This window comes from Aedes aegypti, chromosome 1 (genome assembly GCF_002204515.2).
Source record: "Aedes aegypti strain LVP_AGWG chromosome 1, AaegL5.0 Primary Assembly, whole genome shotgun sequence".
NCBI classification, from domain to species: Eukaryota; Metazoa; Arthropoda; class Insecta; order Diptera; family Culicidae; genus Aedes; species Aedes aegypti.
In genome coordinates, this window is record NC_035107.1 from 29,262,044 (window position 1) to 29,279,019 (window position 16,976).

Sequence of the window (16,976 nt, forward strand, 5' to 3'; positions counted from 1 at the left end):
ACTCAAGTCGTCAAAAATAATTCACTCATAAAACCCGTCAAAAACTTGTGAAATTCGAATATTGCATGCGTTAGCAAGAATTACTATTATTCTGTTAGACTTACAAGAAATCATTGCTATGTGTGAGTAAACGGTGGAAATATGAGACAACGAATGAAACAGATGAGTCAACACATCCGTCATTTTTTGACTGCTGAGATGCGTGATTGACAACTCTCGCATGAAAAACTTCAATCGTGAGTTATGAGAATATGAGTTTCTCACAACACTAAAGGTCATTTGGCATTACGGTCATTTGGCATAATTGACATTTGGCCTAAGATTTTTTCATCCAGAACAGCTATATTTTCATAGAACGACTATAATTCTGATTATGCCAAATGTCCAACTACCTATTAACATTTAGATATGTTCGACGTAGCGACTATGTTGGTGATATTGATATCTTTAAAACCCCTTTAAAATCTGACAAATCTTGCGATCCGTGCCTTGTTCTCAGCAGATCGCCAGAGTGGCCCGCAGGACCACTGATCCTACTGATCCTAAGTTCAATCCAAATGAGCTCTTGGGCAAAGTTGTCGCTGAAGGATTCCACGTGAGAAGTACTTATAAACTTTTTCATAGAATATTATGACAAAAAGTTAGACGGCTGAACACAAAAGGTTGATCATTTTCGATTCTACCACATTTGCTCGAAAACCATTCGCCGAAATGACAAACATCTGAATAGACCATTTTCCTGAATAGATCAATGGTACATCTTGGAATCAAGTTTTTAGCATTTATTATACTCATTTCCACTCAGAAACAACGATAGTCACAGAATGACTAAATTTTAGTAATTTATGATCATTATCTATCTGCCTCTCTTTCATTCTGCAGGGATTTTTATGCCATTTGTCAATTTCCAGCCCAGTCAACACGATGTTTGGTGTAACAATTCACAGCAGAATAAAAGAGAGGATATAGTAAATAGTCATTTATGCATGAAGTTTAGTGGTTGTGTTAGTTCTCCGATCTAGTAAACAAGATTGTCCGACGTTTCTCCGAAAACCTTTTCCCCGAATGTACTGTTTTTTTTTTTTCGAAAGGTTTTCCAAAGAAATTTTCCAGATTTATTCTTATAACAGAAGGATTTCATAAGGTTTGTTATTGCTTCAAATGAAAGATTCTCTTATGTATGATTTGAACCAAAAATCAAAAGCAAAGATATTACAGTTGGAGTAAAATTAATGACAGTGACGGCAGAATCTTTGATAGCTTTCCGTGTATAGATTACAGTACGACTCGCGAAAACGTCATACGGGGAAATTTCATTCGGAGATATGATTTTCGGGGAAATGTCGAACAATCGGTAAATGAACCGGTCATATGGTATGCACCCTTTTTTATTTCATGCGAATTTCGCCGAACCCGGCTTTTTTGGGAATTTGTGTTAAGTTTAGAATAACACTGCGGAAAACTTTTTTGTCTCAGGTCAAAATACCGCTATCCACTAAATTTCGATTTTCTGAATCCATTGCTGTTTTCAAAAATATCATAGAACGTCTTGTTTTTAGATATTACCTGTTGAAATTACAGAATTTGACAATTTCAACCAACTTTCATGCAAGTTTATCATCTTGTATGGCTTTTTTTTCGCTTAGTTGGTCGGCGTTAGAGTAGACCAAGTGACATTTTGAATATTTTGAGAAAAATGGGCTTAAAGTCTAACACTTTGTAATATTTGAACTCGATAAAATTTTGGTTCAAAATAGGACATTCCATACAGACACCATAGAACTACCAAAAACTTCTATCGGACTCTGGAAACGACTGAAAAAAATGCAATAATCAATCAGTTTATTGCTTTTTGATATAAGGTACCGTGGGGGAAGTGTAGCAGTGGGGTAAGTGGATCATTTGTCCGTAATAAGAAATAAATACTTTAATATTTCGAATGTTTTTACACCTTTGCTTAATTTAAGGTTATATTCTCACGTACACACTGATACTACTGCAAAACTGATACTACACGTGCACTAACACAAGCAAACTTGCTGACTGCAAAAATCAATTCATTTTAAAGTTGTTTTCTGTCGATGAAAAATCCATTGTATCTCTGCCTAAAATCGAAAACTAATAGTTTTTTCAACACATGATGAACATTTCAGTTCTAATTGTATGAATCACAATGAAAAAAATTTAATTTTTGTAAATAAATACAGATATATTGTTCATGGTACACTTACCCGCACTTTTTAACGGGATGGGGTAAGTGGATCAACTATTGTTATCGAATATTGGCAGACTACTTACGCGGATTTGAATAAGCTTTAGTGTCATCAAGTGTTGTTTTCCTTTTACATTTTTCATTCCTAGCCTGAATTTGCCAAATTGACCTGAGAAAATTTCAATTAATCCACCTAAAAGTGTTGTACAGTCTTCCTAGTACAAAAAAATTGAAAATTGAAAAATTCTAACAAAATTTTTCGTTGTTTTCCTAAGCTGAAATGCAAAAGAGCAAAATATACAAATTCTCCAGCTAAATGCATATTATCGTACGTTTTTTTACCATATCGATTGTTCTAGACAGATGATATAAATATTTCCATAAATAGAATAAAAAGTTTTCAGTATGTTGAACAAAAGTAAATGTAATTAATATTTTTAAACTACGAGTGTCTTTCAAAAACATCGTTTGGAATAATTCTCAATTCTTTTGTATAACTCAGGTGTATAAAATGGATGAATTTTCTCCAAAATATTCTAGTTACATCTTTTGTTTTTGTTGGAATAAGTGTAAACTAATGTACAGATATTTCCCATAATATGTTGATAAAATAAAGTTTTTTTTTTAATTTTAAAGCTATCAAAATATATAACATAGCACTAATAACAAGAATGAGAGTAATATCATTCTTACTATACATGATTACATCACATTTGTTTTGAGAATAGAGTTTTTTTATAGGTGATCCACTTACCCCACCATGGTGTAGCAAGTTGATCATTTGATGCAAATTTTCAAGTACCTCATGCTCAATACATAACAATCAGAAAAATCAAAATAATTGACGATTTGAAGTATAATAGTCCCTCATTTGTCATCCACAGAAAAAAGTTTGAATTACATTATTAAAGTTAGCTGTACATAAAAATGAAGTTGACTATTGATTTTTCTGTATCCACTTACCCCACGGTACCTTACTGCTTCGCGACTAAAAATGGATGAACCAACGTGCGAAGTTCGATTTTTGACCAACTTCGCCGCGTCGCGAGTCACTTCGCTATAGTGCGCATTTATGCCCTTCATCGTGTGCATTATGCGCACTATTGAGAATCGACTTGCGACGCGGCGAAGTTGGTCAAAAACCGAACTTCGCACGTTGGTTAACCCATTTTCTAACGCGAAGCAGTATACTTGGTCCGCTCTGTCTGCACAGAAATTGTTGCATTTCCTGACCACCCACCCAAATATCGTAAATGGTCAAAAATCAAAATCAGATGCATCGAATTAAGTAATACTCATTGCACAGGCAAACAGACGTCACACTCTCATCGCTGTTCATCGACCAAATTTTTAACGATCGATTCGAATATCTTGTAGGTGGTCAATCGACCATCCGCAGCGCACGCGTCGTTTTTGTTCGTGTTTGACGTTTACACATTACCGCCACCTGTTGGTCCATCGGCCAACTACAGTGTTTTTAGCATTGGGCGTACATGTTTTCGCGACTATGATTTTGATCGCGATTTGTTCTAAGTGTTACGTCTGTTTCTCTGTGCTTATTGATTTCTATTGATGAGCGAGAAGATGGATCATTCGATGTGTAAAAAATTTACAAATCACTTGAAATTTTATTTATTTCCTCGCATTTCTCAGCGCGCATATTATTTTCGCTGTAATGGTAATAAGCACTTGGTCCACTCTGACTGCTACTTTTATGGATTTTTATTGATCATCCAAAGTAAATTTATGACATATCTCCCACAGTTGACTGTATTCATCAAATCTGATCAAAGTGAAATGGAGGTAAGGTAATTTCGCATCTGATGAAAGAATAATCCAATGTTTCCTATTTTTGTACTTGGTCCACTCTGACTTAACGCCTCAGAATTTGACCTTCATGTGTTTAACGATACACATCATCAAAGTTCATAATACCTTCGATGCTCAAAAGTTATTCTTTAATGATTTAGAAGAGTATAGTATTTCATCATATAAAAGAAACGAAGAAGTTCACAGATCGAAAGCATATTGAAAAAGTCGATTTGACCGATATTTAAAAGAGAAATTTAAACCAAATTAGATATTTAATGAAATTTGGTGTCCTATTTTGCATGCTTGGTGAATTAGATTACTAAAAATTTTGATAAATCATGCTTTAAATTTCTTGTGAACTTCAATGACCTGTAGCACGAAATTGTGACGCGCTGGAATTTTTCTAAGAATTAGGCATTAGATTCAACAACCCCAAATTTACTAGAGACACATTTGATTCTTGAGATACGTAAAAATTGTATTTTTGGTACGCAGTATAATCGTATACTAATTCACCACCATGTCACTGAATACAATTCTTGCACCTTTTCGAACATCATCTCTTTTCGGAGAAACGGATCATTCGGGCATTCGGAGAACTGGAGTTCGGAGAAATGACATTCGGGAAAACGACATTCGGGGAAAAGTAGCACAATCTCAATTACTATATCTCAAAGTATAATTCAAACAGCATTATCTCCAAATAGTAAACGAACTTACAACAGTACATTAATTCTCGCTAAGACCGGCCCACTATTTACACTTGTTCTTTCAAAATGTTCAAATTTATGCTCATTTCGAATTAGTAAAGATGCTGCATTCTGTTTGTTCAAATTCATGGACCCCTCGGTAGTTATAATCAAAACAATATTTGAGAACCTCTCGATTATTGACAATTCTTCACAATGGACCGATGCATGATTTCACTATCTGACTTTTGAGCGGTGCCGTGTTATTTACGTGACCATGGCAACGAGTGAATTTGGCACCGCTCAAACGTCAAATCAGTGAACTTGTGCATTGCTCCATAACATATTTTCGAAAAGAGAAAACATAGGAAATTCATTGACAAAATAAAAATATTTGGCGGCCTTACACAGAAAAAAATCCGTTCTCGTATCCGTGAACAGCAGACGTGAACTCGTCAACAAGCAAAAATATACCGTGAAGTCAGGCAATGGACATGCCCTATATCAACTGCAGCGATTCGCAGTAGACAGGATGTCCCGGGCCCGATCCATCTGACAAGCCAATCGAGCCCTCTGTCACCATATAAGATGGTGTCTCCATCATGTCGATAGCCTGCGTGAACTAGATCATGTTTATGTGAACGTTGGTGGTAGTTCATGGTGTATTTTTGACAGTTTACGTTTTCCAGATCTCTTTTTTGAGAGTGTATTTAATCTGGCCTACATATTGGTTTTTACCGAAAAATTGAATTTTCATTGTGTTTACAACCACCGATTTGAAAATTTAAAACAGTTTTACTCAAAATATGAACAAATCAGAGCTGCTTGTTTCAAAATCGAAAGTTATGTTCAATTTTGTAAAATATTTCTTATCACACTGGTGCAATTTCCGGCCATAAAATGTTTCTATAGCGATTTACGCTTGCTGCGATGTATTTAAATTAAATTATCAATTCATCGTATTCCACAGACAAAATTCTACATATTTCACTCTAAAACTCACTTTTGGGAACGTTTTATTTTAATCTTTGGGAATTTACCATTAATGACATCACTTAAGCAAAGAATAGGCAAAACTTCAAAATTTGCATCGTTCTAATGACCACCAAATAACAAGAGTCTCACAGTCTCAAAGCAACGACAGCAGCGAAAACAGTAGCCCTTCTGGCACCACACAATGGTGGAAGTGAAGTTTTTGCGTGCGTTACCGCAACCGAAAAAAGCAAACATCCGCAACGCTCCAGCTGGATAATGCGGCAAGGCTGATACCAAGTGCCGAAAGAACGCAAAATCCCACGCAACGGTTCTAATTTCGGCAGCCGAAATTCGATTAGTGGATTTACAGTGCAGTGGAAGCGCACCAGGTGCGCGTGTTCGTGATTTTGTTTGGCTTGCGTGAACTGTTTTTCAAATTAAGCTTCCCATTCCTCGGGAACAAAGGGGGCAATCAATCGGAATTCGCATCCAATCAGCGCGAATCCGCGGAGGAACTGCAGATGCATCTCTAACTAGTGAATGACGGGAAATAGAGATCCGATCGGACGAAACGCGCAATTCCATACGATAATAACCAAAGGTAACTAGATATAGGTGTAATTACGTTGTCTGTCCATTTAGTTTAGAATGCACAATATTGTAGTAAGCTGTTTTCCAAAATAAAACGATAGGAGGCGGTGGGGGAAGCGAAGCGAATAAATAGGTTACTAGATCGAAGGAAGAAGATTGCAGAAAAGCTCTCGGCACGCGAACCGTGTAGCTCAACGGCGACGAAGACGACGACGACAAGTTACGATAATTAATCGTTCTATCGTTCGAAACTATCCGGTCTCCTATGCATACCTAGTTCGTGGCCTATTACCTTCTTCCCTAATATAACCTATATTTCTCACCCAAACGGCTAAGAGCCCTACATTTGTCGTGGCTATAGGTTTCTTTGTTGAACTTGGGCGCACAGAGAATCGACCCGACCTCTCCGTTTTGCTATTAATGGAATGGCGAGCCAGTTTGGCGGGCCGTAGTAAGCCTCACAGACAAACAGACGAAACACTCGAATTATTTTATCGTGCAGCAAAATAGCGCCCAGTCCTGGACAAAGAATAGAGAAGGTCCCAAGAGGTATTGAGCCTCTAATCAGAAACGTTGCTGTTGAGCCCTTTTTAGCCCGCCCACGCAAACTAACATCTTTATCAGGAAGATCAATATTGTTGTTCCTGATAGTGGTAATGATGGGCGTGATCGAGTTGATCGAGATTCGACATTAATTTTTCATAAGAGATTATTTGCATTCATCGATTTCTCTTCAACGATCTTCTCTTTGCATTGTATCAGAAAAATGATCCACTTTCCTTAACATGTTTTCGTGGTGTAGGATAAGGAAATGTTCATGACCGCTTCATGAATAAGAAATATTACAGATTTTTTCGGATTTAGCGAAAGAGAGAATCTATGAAGAGGAATCGCTCATGTCATTATTCTAGCTGTTACGTCTGTTTTTCTGTGATGTAGGTTGTTACTGTGACGGCACGCCTGATGGGCCGTCCATCGCATCGCATCGTTCGGTGTAGGCATTTAATGTATGGGGGCTTGCTACGATTTCAAGCGAGTGAGCGATGGGTAAACTTTCGCTGGTCGGGGCAGGCCATGAACTTGTTGTCGGCGGTAATTATTATTAGTAAGAAGTCGCTTCCTTCGTTTCCTGGGCTGTGTGTCTCTTCTGATGTCGTGGAAAACCTCAGTGCTATGCGATTACCTATCGCAATTGCGGCCAAGAAGGTTGGCAAACTAATGTTCAGGTTGGAATTTTATGCGGCACAAATCATTTTGGTCACACGGTAGGATTTTATGTTGGTAGTGGTAATAAAGGCGAGCTATTTCAGTAGATGCGTTTCAGATTGATGGAAATCCGTAAAATTTAAGCTCCTGAAGGGTCTGAAGGGTACAAGCCTTTCTACAGTTCGGTATATTGATATCGAGTTAGAAAATCACAGTAAAAATTGCACTAATTTTGTGTTCTATAATTCGATACCTCCTTAATTCGATGGTCCCATCAATATCATGTTACGGATAGTTGGATGTAGCAAACTTTCCATAAATCTGATGGAAATCTTTTCGTTAGACTTCCGAGGTTAAATTCACAGGTGAAATAATTTGAGTAACATTCACTGTTATTCGCACTGACAACGACAAGGTTGCTGGGTGAAATGAAATTAGAATCTATGCTGAAGAAGCACGCTATTCATAAAAAGCATCATGTTTTATTCAAGCTAACCTCACACTCTAACGTAGAACAGGTGCGTGAAGAATAATCCAAAAATAACTCAGTCTATTTTAACTCTGACCTTCTGCAAAATATCTATAGCACATAAAACTTATACCGTTCCGTTATGGTACTCACTTAATTTCACAACAGTAGTCAGCAATCTTCAAAGGGTTCTCAGATCGTTTCCATGGAAACAAATAAATGAGTATACAAACTTTCCAACAATGGGGCTCTGCACAATACTGTACCTCTCCTTTTCACTCTTTAACGAAATTTGTAAACAACAAGGCCAGTAAAAGTCAAACTCCATACAAAATCAAAACAGTGCACAGGCCTAGATTGATCAGACACAAACTGATATTTTGTCAACGAAAATGCTTGAAACACGCCTGCTACAACTGCAGTTGAAACTGAACGCATATGACATCCAAGCAAACATTTGAGCTAACAGTGCCTATGTATATTTATTATGCAACGCAATCGTTTCACTGCTACATATCTTGTATGACCATCAGTAAAATAATATCCGTTCGAAAATACAACTAAGAGATTCCTATTTTGTCGGAACAAAAGCACTCATTGAGATACTTGAGTAAAAGTTTAAAAAATAAACTAACTAGAATCGAAAATGGCACTTCTTTTAGGTTACTGTTCACACAACGGTACAACATTGTCAAGGAAGGCATAAATATTGAATTGAAGTGAATAAAAAACATAATATATGGCGCTTGACTGTTTCAAACCTGCTATGTAGCACAGGTACAGGGCTATGCACTGCAGTCCTCTGATCCGTCGTTTCAAGAGCGACACGATCGAGGTAATGCGACGCACTGCGTCCGCGCGTTTGTCTCATCTATTTCCTCTCGCGTTGCGGTTCCGACTATCGTGAAGAATGCACACCACAAGGTGAAATTGTTCAACAGATATACCGTGAACCGGCTTCAGATTGATCACTATTTTATCATTTTTTTATGTTATCATCCTTAGAATTGCGATATTGTGAGTTCAATTTCGGCAGAATCAGTACTTTATTGATCTTTAGTAGTGTTCTCGGTGATCAATTTGACCCCTGATCACGGTACCCTTCTCATACTAGAAGCGAAAATGTTGATGAACAAAACCATTCGCCACGGAGATTGTAGGTTGCTCGATTCACACCTTACGATCGCGGAACTTGGAGTTTACGCAGGGCATGTGCGACGCAACTTTGTGTCAGCGACGCATGCGTCTCACCATCATCGTAGTAGGTCGCGTATACGTAACGCTTACTGCGGTCTCAGCTGAATTCCTTCGAATGCGTGTCATATACGATAGGTATGTAAAAGTGACGCGTGAGTTTCACTTTTCTTCTCAACCTCAAAAGGGGTGACACGCCCTTTGGCGATTACCGCAGCCTGCTATAGGGGAGACTGGGTAGACTTGATCCCACTCTATTTTTCCGGGATCTACCGTGAACTCTTCCTCGATATTCTGTAACTCGTTATTTCCCCTAACCCGATGGAATGCACGGTCTCTTCAATCTAGCATACTTTGATCCCTCTGTGGGTTAGTCGATACCTCTCTGACTCGATGCTATCCGTTTCAGTATCCTATGCAACTTTACCCCTCTGACTCTATTGTTTCATGAAAAGTTCCAAACATTCTTCATCTATATAAATAAAAATGGAATGGTGTTTGTATGTCACGAAATGGCTCACGAACAAGGCAACGGATTTGGATGATTCTTTTTCCATTTTGTTCGTCAAGGGTTCCGACGTGTTAGTGTGTATAAAAGTTCCAGGATGTTCACCGGGAAAGTAGGAAAAACGTGACTGAACGGAACTGTCATTTTGTATGGGACGATTCATAGCGGTTTTCAACAGCCTACTTGATGGCAAGACGAAGTTTGCCGGGACCACTAGTATGTTAATATATTTTACAAACTTGAATGTTATGATAATGCTGATAGTAAAATGAAGGTTTACAGTGCACTTTAGAGCATTAAGACATGTCATTATAAACAAGTGTGACAAAGGGGGGTTTAGTTAAGTTTTGAATAGCTTAACTACATTATAAAATTATCTCTGTGACAAAAGGTCGAAAGGACAGAAGGTCAAAGGACAAAAGGTCGAAGGGACAGAAGGGTGAAAAAACGTTTTTAAAGAAGGAAAAATTTCCCACCAAGTCCTTTCGGCTTTTGTCCTTTCGACTTTTTGTCTTTAGACCATTTGTCCTTTCGACCTTTTATCTTTCGACCTTTTTATCCATGAACCAGTTTACAGAAGAACCTGTACATAAATATCTTAAAATTTTGATTTTTCTGCAGAGCTGCAGTTGCTTCGAAAAAAAGAAGGTCAAGTCTCCCCTAAAGGTAGTTACCGCAGAGGCACAGTTTTGGGTCGTTTGTAAGCGCGTGGTTAAACTAGGCAAACAACGATGACGACGCGACGACGCATCGCCTACTATTTCAGATGCATGCAAAGATACCCTTTTACGAAGACGTTTGACTCTTGGATGCGATCAGCTTTCATAAGTTACAAAACACATTGTTTCAATAAAACCCAATGAAGCCGCACGTGTTCTAGATCTTCTGTGTCGTTTCATTTACCGGTTTATAAATGGAAGCCAAACTGGCGTGTTTTGTCGAAATTTCATTTGTAGTCGCACCCATCCACAAGGGCCATATTTTCATTACTTCTAACGGATGGATGAAAGTCCAACTTTTTGATACTTTTAACGAGTTCGCAGTAGCGAGAGGGAGTTCCATTTGCGTAACAAATTAAGAACAAACATGAACGTAACGAATATGTATATTGCGATAAGTGAAATACCGCGGGTACCCCTGGGTGTGAAACTAGTACTAAGTAATGGGTTGCATTTGTTGTACCTCTGCGAGGAAGCTTACTGTCGGTGGTGCTAAAAACGAAAGCTTGTAAATCTAATTGCAATGTGGCTCTCTGTTTGACGAGCGTGCAGCAGAGGTCAGCCAGTGGTTGAGCTACTTGGTGTGAAAATTGAAATACATTTTGGAAAGTGGCAGATAATTTACATTTGAGGGGGTTAGAAGCAAAGCAATGTACCATGCTTTTGAAAAAAAAAGTATTTTAAGTTTTCTAACAATTTTGCAACAGTATAAATAATAGCATCACCTAATTGTAAATTCCAGAATTAACTGATCCAAAAAATGTCAAATTATGTTTTTACATAGTAGCTAAACGTGGGAAATTACTTCAAGGAAATGGTAGAGAAATTCGATATTCTTTGATCGCAGTACGCTATTGAGAAGAAATGTCATTTTAAATGGAGCTTTCTGAAGAAAATGTCTTGTTTCATTCGGTTAATGAATTTTATAACTTTATTTAGCAAAACAGTATGCTTAGCTTAATAAAGGTAACAAATAACAAGATTCACTGAACCGAAATCACAATTCTCATTCTGTGCGTTACCGTCGAACTACCAACAACCAGTAGTGAAACGGTTTGTTCCCTGTCAGAGGTTACTTCGATTCCCGTCCCGAACCGAATGCCAGGCCTACTATGCTGCATATGCTGCAAAGCCAACCATGAATGCCATACTCTCTGGACTGCACGTTCATTTGAAATGGTATTTAATACCGTAATTCCTCTTCTTTCGCCCATCTCTTGTTCGCCACAATCATATCTAGCAAAAATGGATAGCAGACTAGAAAGGTGAAGGCGGGGGCTGCCACCGTCCGGTTGAGTTTGTTTTTTTCCTACACACTCTCTTCGGCCATCCATCTCGGTTTGTGTACACGCATTTTTACCGGTTGCAGCAACAGCCAAACACGAATCCAAACAGTGATGACTAGCCGGCCCCAATGTGGTCTAGCCTCTGTTCATCGATGATGCAGACCCCAGACGACCATTTGGAGAATTTTCTTCGATCATAGTTCGTCCCACACGCGAGCCGGACGATTCGGACAGTCGACAATCAATAACTGGGTGTCGATTGATGTTCGAACTTGACACGATAGTCAATTACTGGTGACGGTCGTTGCGCAAGTGACTCGCGCGCATACCATAGCGGGTAATTGAAATCGTCGTAAAAATTACCCGTTCGAATAAAAAAAAATCTCTAGACTCGTGAGTTAGATGAAACATACATAGATCAATGGGCGTAGCAAGAGGGGTATAGTGGGGGAAGGGGAGGGAGAGGTTTGGAATCGCAGAAAACGATTGCATTGTCAATCTTTTTACTATGAAAGAAAAGCAGCATTTTCTTGAAAAAATGCATAGGGTAACGGTCGTATTTTGTACCCTTGAAGCGAGTGTTTTCTGTTTTTGTCCCAATATATTGATTACACAGCGTAACCATGTCAATGAACACCCCAAAATGTAGATAAAATCTTTTCTATGAAATTAAAATGTTCACGTGTGCATGTTCGGTCCAAAATGTCTAGCAATTTCTTCAGTAGTTTCTCCAAGGATTATTCCACAAAAATCTTTATATGGCTTCCTTTAATAATCATTCCAGCAAATTCCTTCAAAGATTTTCTCGGCTATCCCTCTAAAGAGTCCTGCAAGAATTTCTCCAAGGGATTCTCTTAGGAATTCCTCCATGTCTTCCCGAAAATTATATTCAGAAAGAGTTCTTGGAGAAATTTCTGGAAACATCATGGTGGAATCACTGGAAAAAATCTTAGGATAATTGTGGATTAAATTCTTAAAAGAATTCATGGGGAAATCACTGGAGAAATTTCTAAGGGAAATCTTGGAATAAACCCCAGAGGGATGTTTCGAGGCCCAGAACAAATCGAGAGATTCCGGAGGGAGATAATTCATGTAGCGATTTTCTTGGAAGTATCCTCTAGAGAATTCCTGGAGGAAACTCTCAAGGAATCTTTTGAGAAGTTTGTAAAGCAATGTCTTGTTGATTCCCTGTAGGTAATCCGGCTGGAATCCTTGAAAGAGTTGCTAGTGGAATCTCTGGAGAAATTCTTAGTAAAGTTCATGCAGAAATCTCCAAAACAGTTCCTGAAGGAATCCCTACAAGTATCCTTGAAGGAATTTCTGGAAAAAATAATTGAGAAATATCCGTAGTAATACAGATTTTCCGGTAACTCCTGGAGGGATTCTTGATGATATCTCTGCATGAATCTCTGTATAGATTTTCTGGAGGAATCATTTATGGAGTCTCTGGGAAACATCTATAAAGGCAGGAGAAATCACTTGAAAAGTTCTTGAAGGAATCTCTGGAGGAATCCCTGGAACAATTTCTGTAAAGATTTTACTGAAGAAATTCCAGTAAAGGCATTCCTACAGGAGGTATTGCATTCCTACAGGAAGTGCTTAAAAAACTCCTCGCGAAATCTGTAGAGATTTTCCTGCAGAAATCCCTGGAATAACCCTTGGTAGGCCTCCTGGCAGAATTCTTGGAGGAATCGCTCAAAGTATCCTGGAGCCCTTTCAGAATCGGTCTAAAAAAACTGGTAGAGATCATAAGATCTTCCTGAAGAAGTATCTGGAGGAATAACCCTGCTCTGGGGCATGGTTAAACTTGACAATTCAAAAGTTATTTTCTGCTCTCGGTAATTTGAGGATAACTAACCATCTAACCAACTAACAAAGTTGAGGTTCTGTAAAAACTCAGATGGGGCATCATTTTAACCCTTTGGGGCCGGCGCGGTCATATATGATCGCAGTACAAAAAAGGCTGTAAAAAAAGAACCAATGAACAAATGTATATACTGTCTTCGGCAAAGTTGTCCCAAATATACTCTTTTACCAGAGAAAAATATGAAGTATATGCCCTTATGACCTAATTGACAACCTAGAACATCCTGAACATCCTGAAGTTTGGAAAATTGAACTATAAGTACATACGAAGCGCGAAATGCTGTTTGTGAACATAAATGGTATTCAGGCTAGATAATACAGAATTACTCTTTTAACGAAAACACTATTTCACTTGCTTTGCTATGTCCTGGGATGTTCTAGGACGTCCAAAGTGTCCTGAAGCACACTCTTTGAAATCTACAACCGTAACAGTAATTGTTTGGGTTAAAACAATAACATTACAAATTCAAATAGAATCTACCAACCTCTGAGAATCTCAAGAGCTATTTCAAGGAACGTTTGGGATATTCCAGGCCCTCCAAATTACCCTGGAGTTCAGAACTTCAGGTCTACACTTGTTCCAGTAGTTATTCTCGCTAAACTGAGTGAAGTTATATAATCTACAATGTTTACTGAACCTTGTCACGGATCAAAAGGCTACTTCAAGAAACGTTTGAGGTATTCCAGGCCCTCCAAATTACCCTGGAAATCTGAATTTCATGTCTACATTTATTCCAGTAGTATTTCTTGCTAAACTGGGTGAAGTTATATAATCTACCATGTTCACTGAACTTTCGCACGTATCAATAGGATGTTTTAAAGAACGTTTGGAGTATTCCGGGCCCTCCAAATTACCCTGGAGTTCAGAACTTCAGGGCTACACTTATTCCAGAAATTTATTTCGCTAAACTGAGTGAATTTATAAAATCTTTCCTGTTCACTAAACCTTCTCATGCATCAATAAGCTGTTTCAAGGAACGTTTGGGATATTATAGGTGCTCCAAATTACCCTGGAGTTCAGAACTTCAGGTCTACACTTATTCCAGTATTTTTTCTTGCTAAACTGAGTAAAGATATATAACTTACCAAGTTTACTGAACCATGTCACGGATCAATAGGCTAATTCAAGGAACGTTTTGGGTATTCTAGGCCCTCCAAATTACCCTAGTGTTCGTAACTTCAGGTTTACATTTGTTTCAGTAATTTATCTCACTAAAATGAGTGAAGTTACATAATCTAACATGCTCACTAAACCATCTCATGGATCAATAAGCTCTTTCAAGGAACGTTTGGGATATTCCAGGCCCTCCAAATTACCCTGGAGTTCAGAACTTCAGGTCTGCACTTGTTCAAGTAATTTATCTCGCTAAACTGAGTGAAGTTATAAAATCTAACATGTTCACTGAATTTTCTCACGGATCAATTAGCTGCTTCAAGGAACGTTTGGGGTATTCCGAGCCACCTAGATTACCCCGGAGTTCAGAAATTCAGATCTACAATTGTTCTAGTATTTTTTTCTTACTAAACGATGAAGTTATTTAATGTTCACTGAGCTTTCTCACGAATCAAAACGATATTTTAAGGAACGTTTGGAGTATTCCAGGCCCTCCAAATTACCCTGGAGTTCAGAACTACAGGTCTTCCCTTGTTCCAGTAATTTTTCTTTCTAAACTGAGTGAAGTTATATAATCTACTATGTTGACTGAACCTTCTCATGGATCAATATGCTGTTTCAAGGAACGATTGAGGTATTGCAGATCCTTCAAAATTTCCCCAGGACTTCAGAACTTTAGGTCTACTATTTTTCCAGTAATATTTCCTTCTAAACTGAGTGAAATTATATAATCTACCATGTTCACTGAACCTTCTCACAGACCAATTGGCTATTTCAAGGAACGTTGGTGATATTCCAGGCCCTCCAATTTACCCTGGAGTTCAGAACTTCAGGTCTACCCTTGATCCAGTAATTTTTCTCGCTGAAATGATAAAAGTTTTCCCTTTGGGGCCGGCACATTTATGACCGCAGTCGGAAAATGGCTGTATAAAAAGAACCAATGAATAAAATTTACTGTCTTGGGAAAAGTCCTTGCAAATATACTTCCCTGTCAGGGAAAAATTTTAGGTGTATGCCTTAATGTCCTACTTGGCAACCTAGAACATCCTGAACATGCAGAAGTCTGACAAATAGAATAATTAGTATAAAAGTAGCTTAAAATGCCTTTTGTAAATACAATTGATGTTCGTGCTTGGTAATACGTACCTATTATGTCAAGAAAAACGCTGCTTCACATGCCTTTTCATGTCCTGGGATATTCTACGACGTTCAGACTATCCCGAAGCTCAATTCTCGAAATTTACAGCAATAGTTGCTTGCGCTAGAAATAATCAGCGATGCCAGATTTCTTTGGAAATCATTCCGTAGACGAAAAGTGATAAGCTGGGGGAGAGATCCCCGGCATTGCAATTCCGTAGATTTCCGTTGGAGAAATCCGTAAATTACCGTAGAATAATGAGAATTTCCGTAGCTTTCTGTAGAAAATATACATTTTCCGTAGAATTATCTTACGGATCCGTAGAAAGTGCTCAATTCCGTAGATCTACGGAAATTTCCGTAGATCTGGCAACGCTGCAAATAATAATATTTTCAACTCAAACGGAATCTATTGACCTCTGAGAATCTCAAAAGCTTTTCCAAACTATCCTGGAGCTCAGAACTTCAAATCTGCCCTTGTGGCAGTGTTTTTCTTTTGCTAAATAGAGGTCAGTTATATAATCTACCAGGTTATATAGGGCCCCCATAGCCGAAGCTGTAAAGACGCGGGTATTCATCATTACCATGCTGAGGGTTCCGGGTTCGATTTCCGGTCGGTCCAGGATCTTTTCGTAATGAAAATATTCTTGACTGCCTTGGGCATAGAGTAAAGGGTGTCCACGATGAAATTGCCACACACAAAATTGATTCGCAAAATTCGAGTTTTCATCCGATTGCCATCACAACTTCAGGGATTGAGAAATAACTATTAAACTTCATTTTACCATTTTACTCGTATTTTATTTACAGTCCATACTTAAATGCCCGCACCTTGGCCTCAACCCCGGCCATGAGATTCTGCACAACCTGTGAATCAACCGTTTTTTGCATCGTTTACGCATTTAACTCTACTGACGTTTTCACAAATTGTTCTCAAACAAAAGGTGAAAAGCAGGGGGGTTGAAAATAGTATATTTTTACGTGACATAATTTATGGATGCTTCCCAATAGATGTCGCTAATTATGACTGGAAACTTTGTCGAATGCACCATGTTTCGGAAGTGCTTCGTTTCGTGGTTATTAATATATTACCACTAAATCCTGACTCTCATCGCGTTGTAGATCTTATGTACTGAACATCCCGACAAGTTAGATAATCTAGAACATTCGAAATGATCTGATAATATTTGCTGAACAC

At 38.3% G+C, this 16,976-nt stretch overlaps 1 protein-coding gene across 6 annotated transcripts in view; it reads left to right on the plus strand.

The window, feature by feature from the left end:
• Positions 1 to 16,976, plus strand: part of LOC5564571 — a 61,599-nt gene that overhangs the window by 8,871 nt on the left and 35,752 nt on the right. For 4 of the 6 annotated variants that reach the window (XM_021839271.1, XM_021839274.1, XM_021839275.1 and 1 more), the window contains one exon: positions 5,841 to 6,289. The gene's annotated coding sequence lies outside the window, so the exon portion shown is untranslated. Of the gene's footprint in view, positions 1 to 5,830; positions 6,290 to 16,976 lie in introns of all 6 variants that reach the window. The other 2 variants (XM_021839272.1, XM_021839273.1) reach the window with 2 other exon arrangements.